Genomic DNA, 12,399 nt, shown 5'->3' with positions numbered 1-12,399 from the left:
GGGCTTCACTGGCTCACCCTCCATTTGTTTCAAGATCCTTCTTTTGAATAGATTTAGAAATTTTTCTCATTTCTAATTATTAAACATGTATTAAGTGCCTATTCCATAGGACGTTCTCTGCCTCAAGAGTTACAGGCATGATGGAAATAAAGTCTCTGGCCTCAAAATTGCTGGAAAATTAGAACTTATTCCAGAGTACAGATAAACTCCCTTCCAAAATCATAAGTTTAAAGTCTTTTAAAATATTCTGAAATCTTCCCAGTGTCTTGGTTCTCCTCTTCCTTTCTTCGTGCCTCTCTAAATTTCCAGTTCTTTGTTATGACATAGATTCTGGAAACTTCATAGGCCACACTCCTGTAGCCTGCTTAGGTCTGATCAACCTAAGTCACACAGTTCCTCTGCAACCCTCTGCATGCTTGTCTACAAGGGTCTCCCCGCATTCAAGTTCATACTGCTCAGAAACAGTGAGCTTGACTCCTTTTTTCTTGATCAGCCTCTGACAAAGAAATCCAGATGATACAGAAACCACTGAAGACAATACCTGGAAAATGGCAGTTTTGGGTATGGACTGAGTCCCTCTCTAAGGCCTCTCTTACCCTACTGAATCAGAAAAGTCTCCTCCTTAGAGACTTTAACACACGGCTTTACCTTTCTTGCCTGCTTACTTTCAAATTCAATATCCTTTCTATCATTCTCATTGATTCCTTTCGGAGCCTGGGTAAAACAACCCACACAGTCAACTAAACTCTAGAGTAAGGATATTAATCTTTCTTTTGGTTTCAGGAGTTTGAATTACTAAAAGAAAATAACCATCCTCTGGAATAATAAGAAAATTCCTTAGCCTGTTATCTCACTTCTGGTAATACTATTCACTTTATAATCTGCCTCAACTCTTCCTCTTATTTTCCTCATAAATGGAGTAGATCATCTTCTGTCCAATAGCCAGAACATTTCTGACACTACTCAAAGGGAGTACCAGAAGCTTGATCCAAGTATACTACCTGGTTATCCCTTCCACCCCTAAGGATTACTTCACATCAGTTATGAAAATCTGACTTGCACGAAAGAGTCCAACTACTTCCTATTCATTTTAGTTGTCCATTAGGAGAAAATCTCTGAAGGTTGTCTTTTTGGGAAAATTTTCTCACATGATCTAATACTTGAAAGATCTGGTAGACATTTGCCCAATTTTCCCCAACTGGAGATGTGTCATTACATCTTGAAATGAATTTATCTATTGCTTTCTTGAAGCATCCTTAATCTTAGTGTAATTAATTTTCTTAGCCCTTCATAGTCAATTGTCTTAAACATTTTTCACTGTCACAGGCAGATGTATGATTCTTTTGTTCATTCATTCCTTCTTTCCTTCCTCCTTCTTCCCTTACTATCTCTTCTCTTTCTCTTTCTCTTGTTCTTTCTCCCTTCTTTCCTTTCTCCACTCTTTCCTCCCTTCCTTCCTTCCTACTGCCTCACTGCTTGCCTTTCTTCTCTCAAAGGTTCCTTAGTTTCAGTTTTTCATTAACCATAGCAAAGTATATAATTAAGATTTGTCTCTCCAATTATACATAAACAGATATAGTTTAGGCAGTTCCAGCATTCTTTCTCCTAGTAATCAAAGTAACATTCATCATAGATTTGTGGATGATGACTAAAAGGTCTTCCCCAATGGTAAGAAATTTCTGCCTCTGCTGTGGTTTTCATTAATATGACCATCTTCAGTCAGGGGCCACTAAGTTTTGATTGCTCAAAAAACTTTTGCTGTAAAAATTTTTCACACACATTATATATGTGTGTATATCACACACACACACACACACACACATAAAACATACTACTGTACTAATATATGTTTCAAAACAGGAAACCTAGAATTTTAAAGTTGTAATATAAAATTACATAAAAGTAGAACAAATATTTTTTTCCTCACACTCCAGTGGATTGTTTTGCATATCACTGAATTCCTCTAGCCTTCTGTCTATAGAAAGTAAGGGATTCAATTGAGGAAGGAAATCTGTCACATTTTCCTCTCTAAATCAAGGCTAGACAGCAACTGCGGTTCTTGGTATCTGACCAAAAGGACCAACATAAAAAATGGGTAGGCGAGGGAATGTGGGGACAATAAGATGAAGAACATAAAGGAAGAAAGGAGTTCAGGTAGCAGAAAAGGGGGCAGAGGAGATACATCTATTTGGCAAAAACAATAAAGAGGTGATCGGTAATTGTCTCTGATAATGACCAGGTCTAAATAAGCAAGTCTACAGGTGAGATTTTGTTGCAGAAATAACTTTGGCTGTCATCCTGACTCTACTGGGACTTGCCATTCTGGCTATTTTATTAACAAGATGGACACGGCGCAAGCAAAATGGTGAGTAATAAATCAAAATGGAAATTCCCCAAAAGTCACAGTGGAAGGGATGTCAAGATTCAGTTTCATTTCGTTTCTACTTATTAGACGGCTAGGGACTTTGCTAGAGACTTTTTAAACTCCCAAAGCTCACATAGCCAATAAGGTCAACCCCCCAAAAAAGCAGATTGAATTTAAAAATAGTAATAACAAGAATACTCTAAAATTATCTAAGTTCCAAGGGAAATTATCTACATAATAAAAATGGAAAAGAAAAGATACTGTGCTGATGGACAGTAGCTAGTATTATACCAAAAATTTCAAGAATTTTAGTTACTGGGGTGCCTGGGTGGCTCAGTGGGTTAAGCCTCTGCCTTCGGCTCAGGTCATGATCTCAGGGTCCTGAGATCAAGCCCCACATCAGGCTCTCTGCTCAGCAGGGAGCCTGCTTCCCCCTCTTTCTCTGCCTTTCTTTCCCCCTCTCTTCCTCTCTGCCTACTTGTGATCTCTCTCTCTTTCAAATAAATAAATAAAATCTTTAAAAAAAAAGAATTTTAGTTACTTAATACTACAGAGATGATAAGAAGAAGCAAATATAGAGTAGTATTTGTCAAGGAAACAGAGATGGGGCTTATTTAGCCAATGACCTATTTCTATGCCATAAGGTGTCTCTTTCCAGGATTTTCCTCAGTATTTTCTCCATTGCCTTGTTGTAGTCAGTTGTATCCCCCCATCAGACCTCTTTCTCATCTCAGCACCTATGAGCCCTCAGAGAATAAGTGTGGAAACAGACAGAACTGGGCTGGCTGTAGGTGCTAGAAAGGGGTAGGAACCAGTAATACATCATATCAAGAGTGCCACCTTGGGAACACAGAAGCACAGTTTAGAGTGATGAGAGATGGATCAGGAGGATGAACGCCTCTCACAAGTAGTTAATAGTAATATTTTTGCTTGATTCTTCCACAGAAATTGATGTCTCAAGATACAGTTCAGAACAAAGTAAGTACTTTGACCCAAGAGAGAAAGAAAAATAGAAAGCATAATGGAATTTCCTTAAGTCAGGGACCAAGTCTGTCTTATTTACCATTGTATTCCCAGCACCTTGCAAAATTAATCATTCCATAAACTGAACTTCTAACTTACTCAGAGAAATCTACCAGAGATTTCTATGTAACGCTGAGTGCCAATCTGAAATTGGGCAAAATAAACTAATAGGGGGTTGGTCTGCATGATTCTGAGGCTCTCTTCGGATACCATCTGTGGAACAACAGCAACAGGAATACCAAGTCATGAAAACAGCAGACTCCTCGGGCAGTGGACTAGAAGGTCTAAATCTGGTAGTGAAAAGGGCCTCAGCAAGGTGGCTGGGTAGAAGAATCAAATTAGCTAGGAATAATAAAAGAGTAAACACAACCAAGATAATTATGATTGAGAAGAGCACCAAGTTCAAGATATGAAGAGATGAAGTATATTTTCCATGGCGATGTCTAGTGAGATGTCAAAATTGCTGAAAGATAGCCCAGGATTAGTAGGAGAAGGAAAACAGGAGCTAAATTCTGAAGCACCAAGAAGGAAAAGCAATTTGAGGCCCTGTCTGATTACTGTTTAGTCTAGTGAAACTGGTGACTGGCACAGTCATTCATCAACTGCTCCAGCTATGCAGTCCTTAGTTCCTACAAAGTAAATAAATTCCCATCATCATTCATTACTGGGAGTTCATCTCTACATTAGCTCTGAGTCTTAAAGCCCCACTCCTTTTCAAGAAGCAAAACCATGAAGCACTCTCTCTTTTTACTCCAGGTCTTCTGGACTATGAGGATGGTAGAGGTAAATAGATTAGGAACTACTACAGAATGAATAGAGAAATGTGTTCTTATAGAACAAAAAAAGCCCACCTCCCTTTGAGCACAATTTGTGAGGTCAGCACACCTTTTATTATTACAATATCCAACTGCCAATCTACCTTTATATGCATATGTATACATATGTGTGTGTGTGTGTGTGTATGTATATAAATAATGTGATTTGTATATTTTTCTCAGAAAAGACAAATATGTCCTCTTTCTGAGACATTAAAAAAATTCTTTCCAACTCCTGCTTATACTAAGATCTTGGAAAGGGAAGAAACCTCTCTGAAACAATTTCCTAGATGTTTAAAATAGGGATAAAGATGTATAAAATAGGGATAATTCATGGGTTGTCATGAAGACTGCATAGCATACATAAAAAGAAACAGTAAACTATACAACACAATAGGCGAGAACAACTTATATTATCATCATTTTAGAAGATGAAATTGATATCGAAAATGTTAAAAGTTAAGACTTACCCAAATGCACCTAGCAAAAAAAATTAGAAAGCAAATCCAGGTGGTTGTGGCCTTGAGTTCAGTACTCATATTCTCATATGACACTATCCCCATTTGGTTAAGACAACAAAGGCTCATTTTAAACAATTTCGGTATTTATTATTAATATTATTAATTATAACTATTAATATTAATCAAATCAGGACATTTAGTCTGACATGATGTAAAAATAATGATAAAACATATTTGAAATTAAACAACCAGAAATCTAATGGTTTGAAGTAGAGGCCAAGGCACCCTACTTTTTTTGTAGGAGACACACACACACAGAAGCACACATGTACACACTCTACAAGCATAAAGATTCATATTTCCAAAAGGAGAGAGGAGACAGCTTGGTCACTCTGCTTCCTGTTATGCCCCACACTTGGCCTCTTGGTCCATGCCTTCTCCTGTTACTTCTACGATTCATCTGTCATGAACAGAGTGAGGAGCCATGGGATCCTCTCTTTCTTTCCTGAAATGGGATCCAAGGGAAATGGAAACATCTAGGAAAGGAGAAAAATCCTGGGAAGAAGAGAAATCCTACTAGTTGGATTTAGACATATGATGAAACATTTCTTGATGAGCTGTTACTAAACTTAAACTGTTTTTTTTTTTTTTTCCCAAAAGATGTTCCCTCTCAGAGATCTGAAAGAGGAAGAGGTAAACAGATTTTCACCTAGAAAGAAAATAATGTAGACGTAGTTGTCAGGGTAGAATCTCATTATGTTTTCATCTTGTCTTTTAGGATTCCGTCATTTGTATTCAACAGAAAGTGGTAAATAAATTAAATATTGAATTGTTAAGAAATTAATTAAGACATTAAGAAATTAAGACATCTATTTATGAGAAATTAAGAATCTTATGTTTTTCCTTCAATCCTCGAGACACCTCATATGATGATCAAGGTAAGTATGTTTAGATCTGTTTTCTTTCCTGTTATAACATGAGGGGCTGTACAATTTAGGTAAAAAGACAGGAAACCAATGTAATGTATAGAGGATTCTGAGAAGCATTCAGAAATGGTCACCTTGACACCATGAGGTGTCTTTTCCCTCAGTACCATCCAATTCCTCTTCTATTCACTTCCTCATCGCCTTAAAGTAGTCTGAGTACTCAGGGTACATTCAATATCCCAGAGCACAGGAATGTTAGCCACTAAATGTGTCTTTTTTAATATAAATGTTAAGGAATGGAGGAATAAATCCCTTAAAATTTGTCATTTTAAGGTTTGACCTGTGCACTGAAATTCCAAGAGGGCAAAGAAAGCCTGATCTTGTCTACTGTTGTCATTTACATCTCATGTTTCTTGGGAAACAAACCTCCTCAGAATAGTCAGTCATCACGACACTGCATTAAACCAGTGCAAGAAGCTACCTGAATGTGAGAAATGTAAGGGTACACAGATAAGTAAAATGCAACTATAAACAAAGAAAGGGAGAGAATTAACACGCATTCAGTACCTTCTTCTATGTGCCAGCCACTCTTGTGGACGTTTTTCACTTTATTTTAATATCTACAAATGACCCTGTGAACCACAAAGAATGAAGCTCCTGTGGCTGCTCAAGGTCTCTACAAGTTACCCTACAGATTGCTTTGGTGTAAATTAGAGAGTTTTCCTTTCTCTAGGCAGATGCAGTCCCACTGAAGGACACTACTGGGATTTTAGCCCCCAAATCCCTCTGCACAGTGAACAACCTATGCAACCATAATATGGTGGTCCTGATTATATAAGAATGGTAGTTCATTCTTAACATGTCCAAAACCCAAGTCCTGATCCTATTTACATACAGGTACCAGCACATGCATTCCCCCAATTTCTCAGGCCTTACACCTCTGTAACTTCTTTCTCTCACTTTCCTTAGACAATCCACCAGCAAATCCCATCCCCACTACTTTCCCATTATATTACAAATTAGATCACTTGTCACCATGACAACAGTCTTAGCTCAAGCATCAACATCTTGCCTGAACTACTTTGACCCCTTACTGGTTTCTTCCTACTCTTGCCCTCTTACAGTCTATTTTCTTCATCAGTAAGGATGATCCTTAGCAAGCAATTCTTAAATCAATTAACTTACTATATATTGTCATCCTTGATTTTTAATCCCTAATTAGAGAAACATACACATGAAAAATGTTAGTGACTTGCCCAAAGCCACAGGGTTTGCAAATGACTCAACCTGATAGAAACATAGAATTATCTGACTCTAGATTTCATGTTCCTTATTTTTACACAATTTAGTAATATCTTACTAATTTCCTGCTATGGATCTTTAGTGTAGAGTTTGCAATCTTAGCTTCTTTCTATCCAGGCTACCCTTGCATTTTTAGGGAAAACTTGTATCAGTAAACATTTTATGGTGGTCTAAATAAACCATAATTTAAAATTCATAGAGCCAAATGACAACTTACTTCTTTGATTTCCCAGTCACTCTAAAGTAGCCTTATGAAGCTCAATGACCTTGTTTCTACGTTCCCAAGCTCTACCAGTCTGGACATGGAGATATGAATTTGCTGGTCAGCTAGAGACTACAAAAATCCTCTGACAGGAAAATATTCGGCAAAGTCATCAGATCAGTTTAGGTGCATGAAATTTAGTACTTAAATTTTGATATTTAAATATATCATGTATTACATATTAAATTTGCCATGATAATTCATGAATTTTGAAAGGCACTGAATTTATTTTGAATGTTATTAAGTTTTACAGCAAGTGTAAATTAAGCACATTTGTTATATACATCTTGGTATTTTCTGTTTTTAAAATACCCACAGAAAAAGGAGAAACAAGTAACAATAGTGTAAACCAGAGGTTTTGTGTGTCTTGGACTTAATCCCATCACAATGACACCCTAGTATGGCAGGAAAGCATTCATTTTCAGGATGGGGATGAGAAAGAAAAAAAAAAGTTGTCTTTACATTTACAGGTAGATCTTTACTTATACGTCAGTAAAATAGCAAATTAGACCATCGTGCAACATAATTTTTCATTTCCAGAGTGTTGGTATTATTTATTTTTACACTTTCATGAAAACAATAGTGATAGGATGACAAGTTTTCATGTAATTTACTTTGTCTCCATATTTTTTAGGCACTGTTTTCGTGACATTACTAAGTTTTAGGTTGTAGGATGCACATCCAATCACAATATGTGTGTGTGTGTGTGTGTGTGTGTATTCATTATACTTTGCCATCCCTTCATTAAATTTTGCCGTCTTTTCATTAAATTTGCCACTCTTCATTAAATTTGAACTCTCAATTAGTTGAATAAATATTTTGCCATTTTTTCTCTTACTTTACCTTAACTTATTTTATAACTACTGTGCTCTTCTGTTTCTGTGTTTCTTTCCATGTATAATTATTATCTCTTCTCCCTATGTATTTACCTTTATTAATCTTTGCCTGGTTTTTCATGTCATTTGACTCATAAATTAAGTCACGAGAAGATTTTTGCCCCCAGTTTCTTGCCTACTTGGATATTTGAGGGCGTTGATTGGGTAATCCTCTGTAATGATATTGAAACTATAGAAATAGAAAATTCAAACTGATTTTTCTTGGTTTTATTTGTGTTTTTAGAGGGATCCAAAGGAGATTACAGTAAGTATTCTCTTGTTTTTCAACAAAGATTTGCTTCCCTAGATTGTAAATGCTTTGAGAAAAGAGAAATGCCATCAGTTCATATGAATACTGAGTAATTAGTGAAGTCTCCTAGTGCTGGTTTAAGATAGTTTGTCATTAACAAACTGTCAGTTTCCAAACTTGGTCTGCTGGTTTCAGAACTGACTGAGAGAAAAGGAAAAAGAAAAAGAGGTAATGATGAGTGACAGGAAAGGGAAGTGAAAGGAGTGGAAGAGGAAAGGAGAAGAAAGGAAAGAAGTGGGGGAGGGATTAGGACAGAGATTTAAGCCACAAAGTTTCACAGGACTAGCATCTGTCTACTAAAAGCTGAAACACTTTATAGAGATGGAAGGGATGGAGTTGGTGGGAGTGGCTTCTGGTACCCACAGCTAGGTCAATAAGTCTCCCTGGGCCTGGACCTCCAGAGAGGAGGTCACAGTAATTGATATGCAAGGTCAGTGATCCAAATTCTGACAATTCACCTCCTGTTTCTGTGTGTGTGTTTTAGCACCATCAGCCAACTCCTTAGGTAAGTTCCTTGTGGCTTTTCTACTATCATCTGGTTTACACGTCCTGTATAGTTTCTGTATTATATCTCTATCTCTTAAAGAAGTTTTAAGTACAAAAATAATTGACCCTTGTAAATCCATACTCTAGATTTGACAACTGATATTTTGTTTTATTTCTCAAGTGACATAATATAGAAATCTCCTTTGTCCCCATCCCTACACACATTCCACTCTCCCCAATTCCCAAATTCTTATAAATGTACCATAAATCCTGTAAGTTTATTTTCATCTATTTATATAATTTTTATGGATCACTGAACAATACATAGTATTTTTGTACATATTCATTTAAAAATTTTACTGAAATGACATCATTTTGAAAGTATCATTACAACTTGCTTTTCCACCCCAAATATTATAATATTGAAAACATACAGAAATCCAGGTTATACATTTTAATTGTTAAATAAATATCCCAACTTATGAACAAATTTTTTTCTATTCTTTCTCCTACTGTTCTGTTCTCAATGTGTTCAATTTCTGCTATCATAAATAATGCTGCAAAATCTCAAGTAATTTAAAAAATAATTAATCCAGGTACACACCCAGAAATGGAATTAATAAATCACAGTGTGTATGAATATTTATGTAATTTAAGCACTTCTTTACTTTACTAGCTGTTGTTTAATTGAATTCCACATAGGAGGCACAAAGAAATCTATAAAAGTTTCCCATTTTCCTGCATCAGTAACAACCCCAATTTTGTCATATTTCCACCTTATTGCCCCTGGGATTAGCATAAAATTTTTAATTCGCATTTTTCTGCCCAATCCTGAAACTGAGTATCTTACATGTTTACTACCTACTTAAGGCTTCACCTTATACAAACTGTTCATTTAGTTTACCCATTTATCCATGAGGTTATTGATTTGTAGAAATTCTTTATAATTATGAAAGCAATCTTTTATATTTTGTTAAATATCTGCAAATATCTTCTCTGATTCTCTTACTTTAAAATTTTTTTATTATGTTCAATTAGCTAACAGTACATCATTAATTTTTGATGTAGTGTTCAGTGATTCATTAGTTGCGTATAACACCCAGTGCTCATCATAACACGTGCCCTCCTTAATACTCATCACCCAAGTACCCCATCCCCCTATCCCCTCCCTTCTGTAACCCTCAGTTTGTTCCCCCAGAGTCCAGAGTCTCTCACGGTTTGTCTCCCTCTCTGATTTCTTCCCATTCGCTTTTCCCTCTTTTCTCCTATGATCCTCTGCACTATTTTTAAATTCTTATGGTGTCTTTTGACATTTAGAAGGCCCCATTCTCCCTCCTCCCCACCCACACACAATTAGTTGTAATAATATTTGTCAATCTTTTGTTCTCTTTTAGATTTTGGTGTTTTGTTTGTTTGTTTGTTTGTTTTTTGTTTGTTTTTTTTCCTTTGCCTTTCTGGTCTGGATATCACATAGATGTTATTCTACACCTTCTCTTAACAGCTATAAATTTTCTCTTTCCACATACAGGATGTTAATCCAAATGGAGGTTTTTGCATTTGGGATTTTTGTTTGTTTATAAATAATATAGATGGGGACCAATTTTTCCAACTGAATTTATTGACTCATGCATTCTTTCCCACTGATTTGTAATACCTCTTTTACCTTACGCTTAATTTTTCCATGGATTTTCTGTCTTAGTGAACTTTTGTCTTTTGCTCAACAGATACTAAATTGCTTCCATTTCTAAAGCTTTATGACATTTACTATGAGGAATGACACATTTTCCCCTCTCTGTTGTTGTTTCAGAAATGCTTTGCCTATTCTTGGACCTTAATTCTTACACAAAATTTAGTCCATTTCTCAAGTTTGTATGAGTCACAGTAGGATTTCATTGGAATTTCACTGAGTCTGTAGATTTATAAAATAAATTTTTCTGATGTATTACTATGATAATGTATCATACTCAAATCTTCTTATGTGACCTTCAGTAATGTTCTGTAATTTTCTCTAGGGTCTGGAGCATCTTTTGTTAATTTTGTTAATTACTATGCACATATTTGTTTTTGTTTCTGTTGTGAATGATTTTTTTTCTATTGGATTTTACAGAAGATTACTGCTGCTATATAAGTTGTATGTTGTACTGTTGAGAGTAGATGTTGTACCTAGCCACCCTGCTGAATTCTAAGACTTCTAATAATTTAGAGTTTTGGATTTTGTATGTAGAAAATCCCATCTGCAAAAACTAACAATTTTTGAGTCTTCTTTTTAGTTCTTAAACTTTCCCCTTATCTTACTGTTTTATCCAAAATATCCAGCACTGACACCAGCAATAATCACAGGCATTCTTCTTGGTATCTGATTTTAGCAAGAATGCCTCTGTTTTCACCACTAAACATGATGCTTGCTTCCATTTGTCAGTTCCATTTTATTGGGTTAAGAAAACTCTTATTTCTAGTTTGCTAACAAAAATCTTATTAAGAATAAGTACTGAATACATTTTAATTATTTTTTTTTAAAGATTTTATTTATTTATTTGACAGACAGAGATCACAAGTAGGCAGAGAGGCAGGCAGAGAGAGAGAGGAGGAAGCAGGCTCCCCGCTGAGCAGAGAGCCCGAAGTGGGGCTCGATTCCAGGACCCTGGGATCATGACCTGAGCCGAAGGCAGAGGCTTTAACCCACTGAGCCACCCAGGCGCCCCTTATTTTTTTAAATTTAATGACATAAAAGTTTTTTTATGATTCTAAAAATTGTGCACTCTATCTATGGATATGACCTATTTAAAAAAAAAAGATTTTATTATTTATTTATTTATTTATTTACTTGAGAGAGAGAGAGATTGTGAGAGAGAGAGAACAAGAGGAGGGAGAAGCAGACTCTCTGCTGAGTGGGAAGCCCAATGGGGCTCCATCCCAGGACTCCGGTATCATGACCTGAGCTGAAGGCAGACCTTAGCTGACTGAGCACCTCCTACATATGTGCTATTTTTTATTCCTAGTATCATTGGGTTTGTGCTTTCTTTTTTTGGTCATTCTTCCATGTCAAAGATTGTTGTCTTTATTACTCTATTTGAAAATCAAATTTGAATATCTACTAATTATTTTTTCCTATTTTATTACTTTCTCTTTTAAACTTTAGTATTTCCTTCTATTTTATTTTTTTTTTAAGATTTTATTTATTTATTTGACAGACAGAGATCACAAGTAGGCAGAGAGAGAGGAGGAAGCAGGCTCCTCGCTAAGCAGAAAGCCCGATGTGGGGCTTGATCCCAGGACCTGGGATCATGACCTGAGCCAAAGGCAGAGGCTTTAATCCACTGAACCACCCAGGCACCCCATTTCCTTCTATTTTAGTTCCTTTTTCTAGTTTACTATGTGAAACCCTTCATTAATTTTCAGAATTTCTTATTTTTTAATGTAAATATTTAAGTTCACTCTAAGTTCATTTGCTGTTTTTATTGTTGATTATTAATTGTATTATGATTTACAAATCAGATGCGTGTGATTTATATTCTCTGAAATGTGTTGCACCATAGCCTGGTGCAAACAGATCACTTCCTGGAAAACCCTGACA

General features: G+C 35.9%; 2 long non-coding RNA genes across 2 annotated transcripts; both read left to right on the top strand.

Annotated features, from left to right (window-relative positions):
* The first annotated feature begins 518 nt into the window (after positions 1-518).
* LOC116862642 lies at positions 519-3,345 on the top strand. The gene is made up of 3 exons (XR_004381671.1): positions 519-561; positions 2,279-2,365; positions 3,311-3,345. It is a non-coding gene; the product is annotated as an uncharacterized LOC116862642 (long non-coding RNA).
* Positions 3,346-4,144: 799 nt separating this feature from the next.
* LOC116862641 lies at positions 4,145-8,289 on the top strand. The gene is made up of 5 exons (XR_004381670.1): positions 4,145-4,171; positions 5,325-5,357; positions 5,443-5,472; positions 5,582-5,602; positions 8,274-8,289. It is a non-coding gene; the product is annotated as an uncharacterized LOC116862641 (long non-coding RNA).
* Positions 8,290-12,399: the final 4,110 nt, after the last annotated feature.

The sequence above is a fragment of the Lontra canadensis genome, unplaced genomic scaffold, assembly GCF_010015895.1.
Source record: "Lontra canadensis isolate GAN:19392208 unplaced genomic scaffold, GSC_riverotter_1.0 scaffold286, whole genome shotgun sequence".
NCBI lineage: Eukaryota > Metazoa > Chordata > Mammalia > Carnivora > Mustelidae > Lontra > Lontra canadensis.
The sequence above is the reverse complement of the archived record's forward strand: the minus strand, read 5'-3'. Positions and strand labels throughout refer to the sequence as shown.